This window comes from Chlorocebus sabaeus, chromosome 20 (assembly GCF_047675955.1).
Source record: "Chlorocebus sabaeus isolate Y175 chromosome 20, mChlSab1.0.hap1, whole genome shotgun sequence".
NCBI classification, from domain to species: domain Eukaryota; kingdom Metazoa; phylum Chordata; class Mammalia; order Primates; family Cercopithecidae; genus Chlorocebus; species Chlorocebus sabaeus.
Window position 1 is genome coordinate 1375367 of NC_132923.1, and position 17618 is coordinate 1392984.

General features: G+C 38.3%; 1 protein-coding gene and 1 pseudogene across 2 annotated transcripts in view; one reads left to right on the top strand and one right to left on the bottom strand.

The window, feature by feature from the left end:
- The window catches only part of ATF6 (activating transcription factor 6), a 188473-nt gene that overhangs the window by 17485 nt on the left and 153370 nt on the right, over positions 1-17618 (bottom strand). The window lies entirely within an intron of this gene.
- Positions 13428-17088, top strand: LOC103223666 (interferon-induced transmembrane protein 3 pseudogene; annotated as a pseudogene).

Below are 17618 nucleotides of genomic sequence, written 5' to 3' on the forward strand. Positions count from 1 at the left end.
CAAGTACTAAACTTTCTTTAAGTCATCATTTAGTGCTAAGAAAGCACTAAAAATTTGGCAAGTTTCTCATCCCTTTTTCATTTTTAAGACAAGTTATCCTAACCTGCTTCTTACAACAGCACTTCTCACCAGAATCCTTGACAATCCCTTCTTTCTGCGCTTCTTACTAAAAACCCTGGGGCTCCTCCTGACTAAAAACAATAGAACCGCCATGCAGTTCATATGGGTCACCACTCTTCTCTAAGGGAGCCCGGCTAAAGAACTGAAAACTGGGAAAACTGGGTTGGTTTATGATAGCAAATGCAGGCCATAAACTTTCTTAAAAGAACCTACCTTTCTTGGGATTTTTTAAAAACCAAGATTTTAAAGCAGAGAAGGCAAGTCTAAGTCCACACAACTTCTTCCACAGACCAACAGTGACTTGTTATTTTTACACTACACAAAGCTACCTAGACTACAGCTGGGCCTCACAAACCCCAGACAACTGTAAAGTTCAGTCAACACCCATATTTTTGCACTATCAGGCATTGTGTAATCCTAACAGAGCAATGAATATGTTGAATTTAACCTTTATTTTTTAAGCAGGGACTAAAAATACCCAATTTATATATAGCACAGCAGATTCAGTTGATAGGTACAATAAACAAGGCCTTTTCTCAGATATGTAAGGCAGAGGTGATGCTCTCCTAATGGGAGTTTGTTCCTACGATCAATATGATTCAATTACATAAATATTTACTTAGCAGCTATTATGTGTTGGGCACTGAGAGATGAGTAAGACCTTGCCCCCGACCAAGGCGCTTGCCATCTAGGAAAAGAGGCAGCTATGTAAACTGACATCATCCAGGATAGGTGTGATACAGGTATGTGTATCGTTCAACGAGAATAAAGAGGAAGGTGCCTCCTTAGCCTGGGGATGTGGAGAGGTGACAAAGAAGATTTTCTGGCCAGGCACGGTGGCTCATGCCTGTAATCCCAGCACTTTGGGAGGCCAAGGAGGGCAGATCACAAGGTCAAGAGATCAAGGCCATCCTGGCCAACATGGTGAAAGCCCGTCTTTACTAAAAAATACACAAAAATTAGCTGAGCATGGTGGCACACGCCTGCACTCCCAGCTACTCGGGAGGCTGAGGCAGAAGAATTGCTTGAACCCGGAGGCAGAGGTTGCAGTGAGCCAAGATTGTGCCACTGCACTCTAGCCTGGGCAACAGAGGGACTCCGTCTCAAAAAAAAAAAAAAAACCTGAAGGAGGTGACACTTGAGACTAAAGGATTCTTCAGCCAGGTCTGAGGTGGCGGAAATTCTAGAGAGTGATAAGCATTAGTAAATACATCAAGTCATGAGGTATGTTGTGCCAGGTAGTACTGAAATACAAAATATGAGTGGAAAGTGGGAAAATGAGGCTGGAGAGATAGAAAGAGGTGGTTCACACAGAGTTTAGAATTTATCCCAAAGGCAATGAGGAGACAGAGGAAGGTTTTAAGGAAGTGAGAAACAGGATGGGATATGTATTTTATTAAAATAAGTCACTGGTGGTAATGTGGAAGATAGATCTGAAGAGAAGTGGTTGGACTTGGAATCCATTTTGAAGCTAGAGTTAATAGGATTGGCAGATGGATCAGAGGTGGATGAAAGAGAAGGCGAGGAATCAAGATTGTTCTAAGTTTCTGGCATGAGCACCTGGGAGACCTAAGATGGGTAGGAGTTTGGGAAGAAAAGTGAAGAGTTCAATTTTGAACATGCAGGTGTTCGAGAATGTTAGGGAGGCAGCTGAGGAAAGAGTCCTGAACTCAGGAAATAGCTACAAATCTGGGAGACATTAGCTCACAGATAATATTTAAAGCCATGTGTGGCAGAAACTGCTCCCTGTCCTCCAAACTCCATCACTCTCTTTTTCCTCTAGCAAAAGGACTGCTCCATTTTAGCTGGAAGCCATAGCTACCTACCTAAAGACTACGTTTGCTAAATTGTCTTCAACAAGTTATCACCATGTGACTCAGTTCTGGCCAAGCAGATGAAACATGAAACCTCTGAGTCCTAAAGGGAAGGGATATGTTCTTCTCTTCCTATTTTCTTCTTCCTGCTGGTTAGAATACCGACAGGATGCAGGGGCTGGAGTAGCCACCTGGGACCAGGAGATGGAGGCAGCATGTTGAGAACAGCAGAGTGCAGGAAAGAAAGAGCATGGGTCTCCAGTACTAACAAGCTATCCTATCAGTCTTACCTCCCACACTTTTACAGGAAAAAGAAATCAATTTTCATCTTGTTTAGGCACCTGCATTCTGGGGCCTCTGTCATAGTAGCCTAAACTATATTGTAATTTATATACCATGTGATTGAATAAGACCACCTAATGTAAATGACGAGTTAATGGGTGCAGCAAACCAACACGGCACATGTATACATATGTAACAAACCTGCACGTTGCACACATGTACCCAAGAACTTAAAGTATAATAATAATTAAAAAAAAAAAAAAAAGATCACCTAGGCAAAAGACTAGAGGGTCTAGGCCTTGGGATATTTCAATGTATAGGGTTTGGAAGAAGAGACAGAGTCAAATGAGACTGAGAAGCAGCAGCTAATGAAATAAGATGAAAAACAAAACTAGACAAGTGGTCTCAGTAGAAATCAAGTAAATAAAGTGTTCCAAGGTGATGTCAAATGTTGCTGGGAATAAGATGAGGATGGAGAAGATAATAATAGCATGACGGTGATGGAAACTTTGGTAAGTAGTTTCAGTGGAGTGATGAGATGAAAGCCTATTTGGAGTGGGTTAAAGAGAGAACAGCAGGACAGAAGGAGGGAACAGCAAGTCTAGATGAGTCTTTCAAGGAGTTGTGCTAAATAGGGTCCCAGAAAAGTGAGCTGGTGACTGGAGGGGAAACTAAAATTTAGAGAATTTTTTAAAAGTGAGCACTATTACTATCAAATCCACTGCCACGAAAAGTTTTACTAAAAAGCAAGACTTCTGAAATACAGTGAAGTAGTTACATTTTTATAAAGCAGTAATTCCCTCTTTAAAAAGATAATCGAAACTCACCTTCTTAAAGGAATGGCAGCTTTCCTCATAATAAGCTGTTAAACTTGAGATCTTTAAGGTTAGTATCACAACCTATTGCTGCACTACAAATGGAAACAGTGGTGGTTTACGGAACTCATTTGGAAATCAGTGCCTACAACTTAAAAAATATATATTTGTTACAGTGTGACAACTTTCTTCTACTAACTGCTTGCCTGCCTTACATTTTTGGCACCAATGGGTAAAATCTTTCGTGAACTTTTCTCATCTGAAAAATATGACCATTTCCTTGAAAATCTTTATGCTTTTATGTTTCTCTGATATTCAAAGGGATATCTCTGATACTATGAAAATCACTAACATTTAGTAGGAAAGGAGATGGGGGAGGACTCTTAACTCTTCACACACAATACTCCATTTATAGGCAATTATTTCTTTAGATGTAATTCTAACATATTCAGTTATGTGAGTCCAAAAGGCAAATCTATACTTGACGCTAGCCAAAAGAGCCCTGTAATTTCTATTAGTAGCACAGAGTCTCATATAATACCTTAAACAAAAATGAGAGCAGAAGGTTTCATGTGAAAGATTCACAGACAGGGAATGGGATGAAGAAAGTGCACTCCAGGCAGGTGAACAGTAGATGCAAAGGCCCTGAGGTGGGAGTGTGCCTGGCATGTTCAGGGGACAGCAAAGAGGACTCTGTGCATGCAGAGGAGGAAGCAAGGGTAGAAGGCTAGAAAATGAGGTCAGAAAAGCAAGTGTGTTTGTGTACATGTGTGGGAAAGGGAGGCAGAACCATGTAGAGTTGTGCAGGCAATTGTCAGGGCTTTAGCTTTGACTCTGAGTGAGATGGAAAGCTACTGGTAAGTTTTCAACAGAGGAGTGATATTATTTTTTTATTTTTATTATACTTTAAGTTCTGGGATACATGTGCAGAACGTGCAGGTTTGTTACCTAGGTACACATGTGCCATGGTGGTTTGCTGCACCCATCAACCTGTCATCTACATTAGGTATTTCTCCTAATGCTCTCCCTCACCTTGTCCCCCACCCCTCGACAGGCCCCGATGTGTGATGTTCCCCTCCCTGTGTCCATGTGTTCTCATTCTTCAACTCTCACTTATGAGTGAGAACATGCAGTGTTTGGTTTTCTGTTCCTGTGTTAGTTTGCAGAGAATGATGGTTTCCAGCTTCATCCATGTCCCTGCAAAGTCCTTTGTCTTCTTATAAGAGCAGTAATTCTATTCGTGAGGGCTCTGCCTTCATGATCTAATAACCCCCCAAAAGGTTGATTTTCATATCATTACATTAGTGAAGAGATTTCAACATATGAATTTTAACAGGATACAAGTATTCCAACAGAGATGAATTATTTATGGTAATTATGGTGCTGAAGTAACCAGAGATAAAAGGCATTAAAGTGATTTTTTTTTTTTTTTTTAATTGAGAGGGAGTCTCACTCTGTTGCCCAGGCTGGAGTGCAGTGACACAATCTCTGCTTAATGCAACCTCCGCCTCCCGGGTTCACGTGATTCTCCCACCTCAGCATCCCGAGTAGCTGGGACTGACTAAAGGCGTGCCTCACCACACCTGGCCAATTTTTGTATTTTTAGTAGGAGTGACATGATTTAAGTCTTAACAGGATCACTCTAACATCAATGTTTTAGAAAGACTAAAGAATGCAAGGGTAAATACAGAAAATGTTAGGAATCTATTTCTGATGGTTTGGTCCAAAGTGGTAGTGTAAGAAGGTAAGAAGTAAGAGAGGTATGACTCAGGACGCATTTTAGAGTAGAGCCAGTAGAGTTTGCTGAGGGATTAGATACGGGATGTGGGAGGAAACAAAAGGGGTCAAGGATGACTGCAAGGAAAGTTTTTGGCTGTGCAAAGTGAAGGATGGATATGCTTTACTGTGACCAGGAAGAGAAGACTACAGGAGAAGGTTGAGGGTGGAAATCAGTTTTTAAGTGTGAACTGACAGGAATCATGGGTGAAGATATTTAACAGGCAGTTGGTTACATGTGGAGTTCAGGGATTGAGCGGGTTTGGAGGTATACATTTTCCTTCCTGTTAAATATTTATAAAAATTTGAGTGTGGATATTAAACACACGCTGATTAAGTGCACAGCCAAGTCACTTACTGTCATAATTAGGGTCCCAAAACAGCTTGATAGGTAAGAAGAAAATGAGCACACTCCAACAAGATGAAATTTAATATGTCAAAATGTAAAATCCCATACAAATATATGATGAGAGAGATAGGGTAGAACAGAGACATGTTTGAAAAACATCTGTAACATTTTAAAGTAACTTAAAGAGTATAATAATTGGATTGTTTGCAACTCAATGGATAAATCCTTGAAGGGATTGATACCCCATTCTTCATGATGTAATTATTTCATGTTGCACACCTGTATCAAAACATGTCACGTATCCCATAAATATATACATCTACCATGTACCCACAAAAATTAAAAATTAAAAAAATTAAAAAAGAAAAACATCTGTAGGTTTTAGTCAAGTGTAAGTTTGACAAGTCAAAGGTGAAATATAACTCTTCCTCAAATTCATGCCAACTAAAGTTGTGTTAAGAACACAACAAAAAAGGTGATAGTTCCATTCTCCACCTGCTAATTAACACACAAGTAGTAGTGTTGCGTTCCATTCTGGGTTGCTTCGAACCTAGACCATAAGGGAGCAGATGAAGAAACTGTATTTCTGCGAGCAGATGTGGAGAAGATGTGCCATACAAAATGGCCATCTTCAAAGACCTGGTAGCCTACCACGTGAGGATGGCATTAAGGCTTTTTCTCTGAGCCCTAAAAATACTGAATTAGAACCAATAATTGAAAAGCACAGATTCTGGAGCAGTAATAGAAATAAATTTCTAACATTTATAAAGGAAATTTAAAGCATTAAAACATTATTTCCTACAATCTCATATGAGAAAATTACAACAGAGAAAAGTGCCATTAAAATGGCACAACAGCAATTACTTTTGCACCGACCTAATAATACAGCTAAGGAAGAGATGGGATTACACTTGTCTCTGTCTGTTCAGGTTGCTGTGACAAACTGTATACACAGGATGGCTTATAAAAACCAGAAATTTATTCCTCACAGTCTGGAGGCTGGGAAAAACTAGATCAAAGCACTGGCAGATTTAATGTCTGGTGAGGGTCCGCTTCCTGGTTCACAGATATTCATCTTCTTACTGTGTCTTCAAACGGCAGAAGGCGTGAGGAAGCTCTCCAGGGTCTATTTTATAAGAGCACCCCCATGCATGAGGGCTCTGTCCTCATGACCTAATCACCTACCAAAGGCTCCATATCACAGTATGGTAGGGATTTCAACATATAAATTTTGGGGAGCTACAAACACTTAGTTTACAGGAACATCTATACCTACCTATCTCAAAAGTCCATGATTATATACAAGTCTAACTCTCTGTCTGTCTCTCTCTGCACTCCCTGGATATTTTCAAGTGTGTAAAGAGGATTAGGGCATTCTTATTAACAAACGGAATAAAAAATTATTCCACCTAGTTTATAAGTACTTGCTAATCTAAAGAGCTTTGTGACAATGTTGTACCAATTACTGAAACCCATTTGCATCTGTCTTTCTTTACAACTGAGTGCAGTACCTACTAGATTTCTCTATAAAACCAGATTATCTATAATGAAAGGTCACTTGAATCAAGGGTAGGGAGAGAAGTAATTCTGTTTTGGGGAGGAAACTTCTTGGGAGTGGTTATCACAATGGGTGATGCCCCTAGAACAAAGCAGAGAATGTGAAAGTTGGTCATGACTCTTCCCCTGTTTCTAGGAAAACATGGGTTACCTTAGGAACATGGATTTAATGCTCTCAGTGGTAGAATGATCTTACTCCATGGAAAACAATGCATTTATAACATGCTAAGTGCCATGAAAACATATCTGTTCTTTCCATAAGCATGTGTAAAATACAGGGGGAAAAAATCACTAGCTTAAAAACAAGAGGAAAAACAATTAGAAGGGAGTTTAGAAGAAGCAGAAACACTCAAATGGTATCTACTATGGAAGAAACTTAGTTGAACCCAGGATTCTGAGAATTACGGGACTTTACACAGAGGGAGTTGGCCATACACTTTCTTTAAAAGGGCATTGGGAAAGAACGTGGTATAGCCAACAGAAGCTTTGCCAACACCACTAGGAAGTATCTAGGACTGGAAGGAGTCTCAGGCACAATAGCACACAGCTGCTATGTCACTTTGAAGCACTCACTCCTTCCTCTTGCAGAGCCCCTACTGCATCGTGGTTTCTAGTCCTAAAACCTAAGCATTTCCTGGTACTTCTTTGGTGCTTCTTATTTTTTTTCAAACTTTTCTTTAAAAAGTTTTGGTTCTGAAATGGCTCTTCTGTTAGAGGAGGCTGGAGGAAGGTGGCAACAACCTACCAGCATTACAAATCCGAGGGAAGATCTGGTTTTGGGAGTACGTTTATGTAGCTTTACTCATGCCCAACCAGATAATGATCATAACCAGATCATTATCAATTCACACCTGAATGAATGTGGAAGTTCCTAATTGTGGCCCCTGATCATCCATGTCTAATCCAGCCTCTGTTTACATACAAGTTATCTTGTACACTGTCATGAGATTAATCTTTTCAACTATCATTTTTATTGTGTCTCTTGCTTTTTGATGGTCCCTGCTGTATTGTGAAGAGTGGTGGTGGGATGCTTCTTTATGGTAGTGATGCTGGAGCAGAGAAGTAAATGAAGTGAAGTGAGCCATGTAACCATCTGGGTAAGAGGTTTTTAGAAAGATGGAAAAGCCCTGAGGCATGCAGGAGCGTCAACATGGGGAAGACCAAGAAAAACTGTGCTGGAGTGGAAGGTTAAGGGAGATGGCAATAGGAAATGAAATTGGAAAGATAGATAGAGATCCATTGAGCTATGGGAGACCAAAATTAGGAGTGCAGACTTTTATTATGAGTGTAACTCATGATGAGTTGGAAGAATAACTCAATAAGCCTTGCTGAACAAATGAATTAAAGTCCATTCAGGATCTCTTATTTTGTTACATTAGGGTTGAATTCTAAAGTATGATTTAAGAAGAAAAAATATTCTTTTGTATGTTGTACATGTTTAAATTAAAATCATCTTTACATTGGCCAAAGTTTTCCAATACTAAAATTCAACAGCAATCTTTATAAGTCAAGGGGAAAACATAAAGTTACACATAAAATTTTCTATTCTAATTGTGTCTTACAACTTTAATGCTATCTCTTGATAAAATGGATTAATAAGTAGCAAATGAATATGCAGACTAAAGATGCTTTAAAAATAATACATATACACATACACATATTTTAGGATGGAGACTTCTTTATATATCTTCAGATAAAATTATCACTTGTTTGCAGGATGGAATTTTATATATCAATGTTCTATATAAAAACACCATGACTTTTGCATTCTCCATGATTAAACAATAGATTCACTGAGTGTGATAGGCAGCCTCTAAGATAGTCCTCAGTAAGCCCCATATCTTGGTGTTCATACCCTTGGTATTTCCCTTCTATAGAGAGTGAGCTGAATATAATAGTTTGCTTCTAATGAGTAGAACATGGTAAAAGTGATGATATATCAACTCTGAGATTAGGTTACAAAGATACTATGGCTTCCATCTTGGACACTCTCTTGTGTTGCTATTGCGACAGAAGCCAGAGGACATGTCATGTGCTGTCTCATAGAGAGGCACATATGGCAAGGAACTGAGGGAGAACTCTGGCCAACAGCCAGTGCGGAATTGCAGGTCTCAGTCCGAAAGCTCACAAGGAACTGAATCCTCCCAACAACCTTACGAGTGAGCTTGCACATAGATCCTACCCAAAAATGAGACCACAGCACCAGCCAACAGCCTGACTTCAACCTCATGAGAGACCCAGAGCAGAACCACATTGCTAAACTCTTGGATTCCTAAACCAAAGAAACCGTGAAATAAAAAATGCTGCTTTAAGCCATTAACGTTTTGGGGTAATTCGTTACATAGCAATATATAATTATTCATTGAGCTAATATAACGTTTTAATGAAGTAGATCAGCTAAATTCTTAACAGTGGCTAATCAAAAAGACATTTAAAATGATCTGCAATATACATTTAATCATTTTAATAGCAAGTTTACCTTTATAATTTTTTTAGCTTTGAAAATTGTTATAATTTGTTTAAAAAGGGCCAATTTGGAAGGGACGGTCAAAAAATAGAAAGGTTATAGAAATCAATCAAATTCCCTGGTTCAGAAACCAAGAAATTCCAGTTTTACAGAAACAGAAGTGAATGATTAGGTTCCAATATGCCTGAAAAAATCTAGGGATTGTAGTGGGTGGAAAATGAGGCTGTAAAATAATATTGTCTTAAAAAGTACAATAGTGGAATACAAACATCCCATATAAAATGTGAAAGTTAGTAAAAAAGATAACCTGCATTGTCATTCCAATTGACCATTTATTAGCACGTTTTGATTTTGTGCAACTTACTTAACTTCTTCAAGCCTCTGTTTCTTCATCTATATAACAGGAATAATAACCCTATATTTTAGCGTTGCAAAGCACTCAGCACAATGCTTGGCATAGGGTAAACAACCAAAAAAAAATGTTAGTTCCTATAGCAATTACTATTTTCTATTATAGACTTAAATTAGAGTTTAGTTCCACTTTCAAAAAATAAAGTATTCATTTTAGGTTACTCCACAACTGGAGACCTTTAGAAAATTTAGCAGAATGTTCAGAAAACCAAGATTTAACCAGAGTTAAGAATAAGGTTTGCTCAAGATAAGGTTTGCTCAACAAAGTGAAAAGACAAACCCACAGAATGAGTAAAAATATTTGCAAGTCATATATTTCATAAGTGACTTGTACCTAGAAGATACAATTTTTATAATTCAATAAAAAGATAAATTATCCAATAAAAATGGGCAAATGTTTTGAACAGACAGTTCTCCAAAGAAGATATATAAGTGGCCAGTAACACATAAAAAGATGCTCAGCATTACTGGGGTGGGGAAAGGGGTGAATGAGGAGTAGTGAACCCAACGCTAATGGGCATGGGTTTCTTTTGGGGTGATATGTTCTAAAATTGTACTAAAAATCACTGAGTTATAGATTTTAAATGGGTGAAATGTATGGTATATGAATTATAACTCAATAAAGCTGTTCCAGAAAAAAGAAGTATAAAAAAGGATAAGGCTTGCAAGGTTTAAGTGTATATTATTTAGTCTGAAAAAGACAGTAGAAGGCAATTCGATACTGATATTTAATATATAAAAACACACAGTCATAAGGGATGTTAGCTAGTTTTTCTCTATTTCCTCAAATACTTAAGTAACAATATCAGATTATGTTAACTATAAGAATTTTTTAACAGTAGTGTTTATCAGTAAAGGACCATAGTTTAGAGGTAAGTTGTTTAATAATTTTTCTCCTTAAAAACAGAACAAACATTAGAATTTCTTGGAACTGGCCAGGTACTGTGGCTCACGCCTGTAATCCCAACACTTTGGGAGGCTGAGGTGAATGGATCACTTGAGGTCAGGAGTTTGAGACCAGCCTGGCCAACATGGTGAAACTCCCATCTGTACTAATACAAAAATTAGCCAGGCATGGTGGCGTGCACCTGTAATCCCAGCTATTCAGGAGGGATTGAACCTGGGAGGCGAAGGTTGCAGTGAGCCAAGACCAGACCACTGCACTCCAGGCTGGATGACAGAGTGAAATTATGTCTCAAAAAAAAAAAAAAAAAAAAAAAAAAATTCTAGGAACCTGTTATTGGAGCCTACATTATAGGAATATGTTTTAGATGGGGCAGTTTGTATAATAAATTCCTTCAGGTAATTCCAGAAATAAATTCTCTTGTGTTATGTCTTGTATTCTAAGATAGTCCTATTAAAATAAATATGGTGTAATTTTTATTTTTCTGACCTGGTTTACATATGGTCATTCTTGAAGGCATGGAGATAAAATTCTCATCTCCAAATGGCTACTTCAATCTCTATCTCTGCATAAAGTTATTTCTTCCGTTTACTTTAAATGTACAATTTGCTACCATTTTCCATCACTGAATCAAAACAGTAACTGACCATTGGATACAGAATGTCTCAAAAATTCTCTTTATAATAAATGTGAAGAATCTTGCATTTCATATTAAGATAAAGCTATTTTTGAAAGAAACATAAGATTCTAATTCATTATGACAAATGCAATTTAATGCTCAAATGTTAAAATACGCTGTAGCTTAAAATCTAACACATAGATCATTGAAACTAGAAAACTAAAATGGCTCTCATAAAGATAGAAGCCAAAAATAATGATGACAAATTCAATGAGTATTTCCCCTGCTGCAACTTGACTGCTTAAACTCTACTGTGTGGAAAAATAAAACTGTTTTTAAAAACCCAAAACAACTAAACTAAGTGGGAGGTGGAGATTTAATTCTTTTGGGTTTATGAAAATGTACTGTCATCAAAAAATAAGCTCATAATTTATTTGCCTTCTAAAACATACAATCAACTTGAGTAAAAACATTAGTTGTCACTGGCCTATCATGTACAAAGTATAGATTTTTAGAGCCAAGAGGGAACTTTAAAGATCACCTACCTCAACCTTCTCATTTTATAGACGAGGATACTAACTGAACTCCTTGCTTACAGGTCACACGTCTGGTTAAGGGCTGCGCAGGGTAAGAACAAAAGGCTTTGACTCCAAATGTAGGTTGCTTTCCCAAACATCATACTGACCCTTTACAGAAAGAGATGATGTTGCCTGTACCTGCACAGACAAAATGGGTCTCAAGTAGAGGCTACATTCTTTAGGACTTTATAACTTCTGAGAATATAAGCTATCACCTAGCCTTTCACTAACTGTGGGTTTGTACACTGGTTTAGGAACACATTGTTTTTTCATCTTTTTGTGATATTAAGGCCAAACTCACCATATTTCTTTTTTGGTTGTTGTTTCCTGGTTCCCATCTCCTGTGTTGAATCTTCTCTGATTATTCAAAATGCTGCTGATACAAGTTTTGGGCCACTTAGTGCTTGACTGCATACCTAGGTTTACAGAAGCTCCAATCTTGTGAGACAGAGCTGACCTCCCACTAGTTAAGTGTATAAAGTACCAGATAATTTATTTCCCAGACTTCCTTGTAACTAGGGTACGGGCATATGGCCTAGGCTCTGCCACACAGATGCACCAGCTCCAGAATGCAAAGAAGACTCTTCTGGAAAGAAGGGTGGCCCTAGAAGGAGTGGTATCTAGTTGCAAGGGCCAGCCATGGTTTTGGTTCTGGAAATACAGTTCAAGATCAGTGATATCACTGATGCAAGCTATGGTCTATGTCCAGCTCTGTGGTGTAATTTAGGACTTTGTTTTTGTTTACCATACCTCCAAGTTAGATTCGTTGGCCCTCCTAGAAATTCTACTTAAGTTACCAAGAGTTAGTTTCTGTCATCTGAAACTAAGAAAACTGATTGATACACAGCACATATAAAGTAGCTAACAAATGTTCTTCTATATTGTAGTTTATCTGGGGCAGGAACTTTTATATAGTTTTCATATTTGTACCTCTTGGTTCATAAGGCAATGCCTAGCACCCATCAGGTTCTTAATAACTGTGGAATTGCACTGACTGTTTTCAAAGGTGTATGCGTATGCCTAACTATATGCCAAATGAGGCTCCCTGGAGTAAAAGGGAGAACAGAATGGCACATTGCTAGAATGTATGAGAGCAGCAAAACTAACCAAACACAGAATAGGGGGTGGGAGATTTCTCATGTTTATAGCCCACTTTGTCTAAATGGATCTTAGTAGCTATCTTAGTTTGAGTTCAAGCCAGTTTTCCTGGGAAAACACACAGCCACATCTATAGAAATGTAGACAGTAAATTCATTAGTGAGAAGACAGACTGTTTATTTTTGCTATTAAATGGTATGTTTTGTTTTGAAAGTAGAACTGGTCTGTTGGTCTAGGACAGGCTAGTTTAAGAAAGTGACTGACATTTACCTACTAAAAAATGCTTTTTTTTTTTTTTTTTAAAGGCTTCTGTATATTTAAATGCCATGGAAAAAGTAAGCAAACTTTGCAATAGATGGTTGCTAAATTTGGATGGAATGAATTTATTTTAAAGTGCTTTAATTAGGTAAACTTAAGATGACTAGAAAGCTATAGCTTACCATCTCCTAATTTATTTATCCATATTTCAACATACCAGTGGGGGGAAAAAAAGTCTTTCTGGTTTATCATGGAAACTCCAGGATCGACATCTTTTTGCTGCCATCAAGCCAAATTATGTGCTCAATATTAAATATTTATGTAATAGATGACCAGAACACAAAACAGTAGCCATTAGTCTGAAATTATGGTAACATAAACTCATATTTAGTTCTGCTGTCTTGACTTAGTCATATGCTGTTGCTTGAGGGAAAGGCTGAAGACACTACTAAAAGTTAGCACTTGCTTTTCAGAAAAATGACCTCAAAGGACCATGCAGAAAGTTCAGTTGTGGTTCTCTTAATTTCTCAGTCATCTCAGCTGTAAAATGGGGAAAATGTTTATCTCACAGAGGCTTTATGAGGACCAAATGCAATTATGTCTGTTAAAGAACCCAGTAATAGACTTAACATAAATGGTGGGTACTCAAAAAAGGGAAGCTGAACCTGAATGTACAACTTAAAACTATTTAGTAATATAGGCAATGAACATTTAAAAAGCATTTTGTTTTTCAAAAAGGAAACAAAACTCCAAAATACTTTAACCCTTGTAAATACTTAATTTTACTTATTTCTACTCTTACTATTCCAACAGTATAGTTCAGACATTTTTTACCATTAGTAGTAATAGTATTCCTATTACTATCTCATAATTTACCCCATAATTCTTTCTTCATTGGACACTGAATATTATCTATTTTAAATGGGAAAATTAATATAAAGATCTCACTGTCAATTAGGGTGGTCCTTGCTTTAAAAAATGCAAGCGATGTGGCATTGCTCATTATTTTCTTCTGTATTTATTAATGTGTTATAATTTAGCTCAAAGTCACACAGTAATCAGTGACAGGATGAGTTGATCTTCCAAGAGAAGACAGAAATGTCTTCTAACACATTTATGTCTTGCCTTTCCCCATATCAAATACTAAGTCATTCTGCTTTCAAACAGAAAAATGATTTAAGTCCTCAGAGAATGTTCTTGGCCTAGTGTGGTGGCTCACGTTTGTAATCCCAGCACTTTAAGAGGCTGAGGCAGGAGGATTGCTTGAGCCCAGGAGTTTGAGACCAGCCTGGGCAACACAGTGAGACCCTGTCCCTATAAATGTTTTTTATATTATATTTTAAAAAGAATGTTCTTGGTATTGTAAACAAATTACATTTTATATTTAAATAAAATGCTTGCCTACAGATCTAAAGGTCTGAGATCTGGTCTCAGCTCTGTCAGTAGCTGGGCTGGATCAGTCATTCACCTCCCTCGACCTGTTTTCTTAGCTGTTTCATGAGGCTGTTGTGTTAAACTCCCCTAAGTTTTCTCCTGGGTCTAAGATTCTCTATGATCTATGTATGCCCTGCTTTCCAGTAAAATTATTAACTCTCTGAAGGCATGTATTACATTTTAGTCTTCTTTTGAAACCTGTACATTACTTGGCATAGTGCTATGGGGCTGAATATAAAGCTGAACAGCAATTACATTATACTAAAAAAAACAAACATGTAACCAAATTATCATAATTTATAGTATAAAACTAAGCAATGACTGCAAAGTAACCATTACTTGACATTTATAATGGTGGTCTTAACTCTCTTACCTTTCAGTCAAGCAAATGACTTTACTTACCTGCTCTATGTAATAGGATAGTTTCTATGTGGAGTGTTCTGTCCTCTTATCTCTATAAAATATTAGGGACTTGTAGACTTACTCTTTACATTCTGTGACAAGCAGCATGGAAGGCAGCCTCTAGGATGCCCCCAAATGATCCCCACTTCCTGGTATTCATACCCTTGTACATCCCACTCCTACAATGTACCAGGGTTGGTCTAAGTAACCAACAGCATGCAGCAGAAGTGATGGTATGATACTTCCAAGATTAAGTTTAAAAGTCAGTGGCTTCCATCTTGGGAGTGCTCTTACTCACTTGCTTTCTCACTCTTATGGAGCAGTTGCTTTGGGGAAGCCATGTGGTGAGCAGCCCCAGAAAGAGGCCACCTGCTGCATGAGTGAACATGGAGGCACATCCCTGAGACCCAGTCAAGTCTTCAGCCTCAGCCAACAAGTTGACTCCAACCTCAAGAGAGATCTGGAAGCAGAATCACCCTGCTAAGCTGTGCCTAGATTCCTGACCCTCAGAAACTGTCTGAGATGTTTGTTTTCCTTCAATTGCTAGGTTTTGGAGTAACTTGTTACACACAATAGATAATATACATAAAGAATCCTTTTTTAAATATGAAGTACCCATCATCTATTGCCTAGATGATAACTTTCTAACTATTGTCCCTACAAAAGCATCGTCCCCTGCAATCTATCTTTTATGTTGCTGCTAGGGAAATCTTTTGAAATGTAACTCTGTTTATGCCTCTTCCCTGCTCAAAATATTTTAATAGTTCCCCACTGCTCAGAGGCTTAGGTCAAACTCTGTATCATGTCCTACAAGGCCATGATGAACTGGCTTCTGCTTGCCTCTACAGCTTCATCTGTACCTTGATCCATGTGCACTTTAGTCCAACTTTAATTCCCCAAATGGACTAAGTACTTTTCTTTCTCTGATATCCCTACTTATACTGTTCCCTATGCTCAGAATGCCTCATTCACTTGGCCAGTATTGAAGATTCAGTTCAAATTTCACTGTGTGTTAATTTAATTAATTACATTTTTTCTTGGATACAATGGATAGTGCCTGGCTTATATAGATACTTCATATATTCAATTCAGCAAACATTTTTGAGCAGCTACCATATATTAGGCACTTACTCTTCTCAGGCAGTAGGAATTACAAAGAATATTGAATAAACAAGGTCCTAACCTTAAGGAGCCTCCAATTTAGCAGGGATGTTAGATGATAACTACTGATTACAAGTAAGATGAATGTTACAAAAATAAGAGAGTTCAGAGTATTCTGGGTACAAAAAGTGGGGAAGGGATCCTAACCTATTCCATGGACTTAGGGAAGCCTTCTCTGAATGTTTATTGAGTAAGGGACTTAATGAAAAACTGTATCTATTCAGGATAAAAACATAGTCCTAAACTTCAGGTCAAAAATCCAAATCAGCAAATAAAATAAAAAGGCTTGGTAGTAACATACATGAAAAAGCTAAAGACTATATTTGACAGAAGGTACAATGTATGATGTAACTAGAAAAAAACACCTTGGTTTCACCAATAGAAATACACTATATAGAATTAGGAGATACTCCACTATGCTCAGCATTCATCGGTCCTCTTTAAGAGATGTGGAAAAACCAGAGTCCATTCAGAAGAGAATCACCAGAATCGAGGCACCATGAACCCAGGTCATAAGAATAGCTTCCAGATCCCACTAACCCAACCACTGCTGGCCTTCGCAGGACACCATGAACCACACGGTCCAAACCGTCTTCTCTCCTGTCAACAGCGGCCAGCCCCCCAGCTATGAGATGCTCAAGGAAGAGCACGAGGTAGCTGTGCTGGGGGCGCCCCACAACCTTACTCCCCCGACATCCACCGTGATCCACATCCGCAGCGAGACCTCTGTGCCCGACCATGTCGTCTGGTCCCTGTTCAACACCCTCTTCATGAACCCCTGCTGCCTGGGCTTCATAGCATTTGCCTACTCCGTGAAGTCTAGGGACAGGAAGATGGTTGGCGACCTGACTGGGGCCCAGGCCTATGCCTCCACCGCCAAGTGCCTGAACATCTGGGCCCTGATTTTGGGCATCCTCATGACCATTCCACTCATTGTCATCCCGGTATTGATCTACCAAGCTCATCAATAGATCAGGAGACATTATTCAGGCCAGGAGCTCTGCCTATAACCTGTATCCCACGTGCTCTACCTTCCATTCCTGGTCCTGCCCCCAGAGCTGAGTCCTCTGTCAGTCCTTTATCCTCACACACTTTTCTACAATGGCATTCAATAAAGTATACATGTTTCTGGGAAAAAAAAAAAAAAAGAATAGCTTCCAAAAACTGGAAGATCTTGGGATGTGAAGACTCAGAGGGTATATAGTATACACACAACTGAAGGTTTGTCACGTGGAAGAAATACTATATTTATATATAATCCTGTGGACTTAAGAGACAGAAAAGGAACAATTTACAAATTGCCAGAGCTATTTAAAGCAGGCAGTCTCTATAAATGGAGGTGATTATATCTAAACTGGTTGGCCACGGAGCAACATGTTGCAGAAAGGAATCCAATCCCTGGAAGGCAGTTACCATGGATAACTTTGTACTAAAGCCTTTTTAACCATGATATTTTATGGCATGAATACAGGAATATTAATGCATCTTTCTTTGTCCTAATCCATGATACTTTATGGCATGAATACAGGAATATTAATGCATCTTTCTTTGTCCTAATCCATGATGCCAAGTA